Genomic DNA, 1,023 nt, shown 5'->3' on the forward strand with positions numbered 1-1,023 from the left:
GGGGGGGGAGGAGCAAACATTTGACGTGTCTGTGAAACGGTTTTTGATACAACGAACATTTATCACAAACCTTTACAATTAAAAATAAAACTGAAGAATCGTGGCTATGAACCTAGCAATATTAGAAGGAGGAAGAGGAGGAGGAGTTTGGATTTATACCCTAGTCTACCCCACTCATTACTACCCGAAGGTTTACTACAGAGTGGCTTACCATCTCCTTCCCCTCCCCACAACAGACACCCGGTGAGGTCGGTGGGGGCTGAGAGAGAACGGCCCTCGAGAGAGCTTGTGACTGACCCAAGGTCACACCAACAGCTGAATGCGGAGGCGTGGGGAAATCTAACCCGGTTCTCCCAGGTTAGAGTCCGCTGCTCTTAACCACGGCACCAAAGAGACAATTTACACCAAAAGCGACAGGATCTCCAGTGCTGCTCAGGGAGAGCGCTCAGAACAAAGGCAGATTTGAGCAAACGTTAACACAAGGGGAAAAAGAGACAGCCCCAAAGGTGGTGAACGTAAAGAAATGGGGGGGGGCTGCCTCTCTCCCCCCTGTGGTCTTCCAGGGTGCTTCTTGCTCCTGCTGTTCTGGGGTCCCTTCCTCTGGCGTTGTTGTTCAGTCTATAAGGCAACTTCAGGTCTCTTTGTCGATCTGCCGCTCGGACTGCGTTCTGGGGCTCTTCTACCCGGCAACAGTTAGGTCACCACGCGGGCCTTTTTCTCATTGGCTGTCTCTCTCCCTCTCTCCCTCCGCTCCGCTGCCCCATTGCTGCCCGGCGCTCCCCCCGCACTGGACACTCGTCCCGCGTCTGCGATGGCCAAAGGAATGAAGGGCTTGGCCGGGTACCTGTGGCTGCTGCTGCTGCCTCTCCTGGGAGGCCACCTGGTGGCAGGTAAGAGCCGCCCCCAAAAAGTCCCCGCAAAAGTGCTTTTCTGCGGGGAGGGAGAGATGGGGAACCCTGGCAGGGAAAATGGATAGTGGGGCAGGGAGAAGGAAGGGGGAGGGCGAGTTGGTGGGCTCAGAAT

Source organism: Gekko japonicus, unplaced genomic scaffold, assembly GCF_001447785.1.
Source record: "Gekko japonicus isolate JY-2015 unplaced genomic scaffold, Gekko_japonicus_V1.1 scaffold4554, whole genome shotgun sequence".
NCBI lineage: Eukaryota > Metazoa > Chordata > Lepidosauria > Squamata > Gekkonidae > Gekko > Gekko japonicus.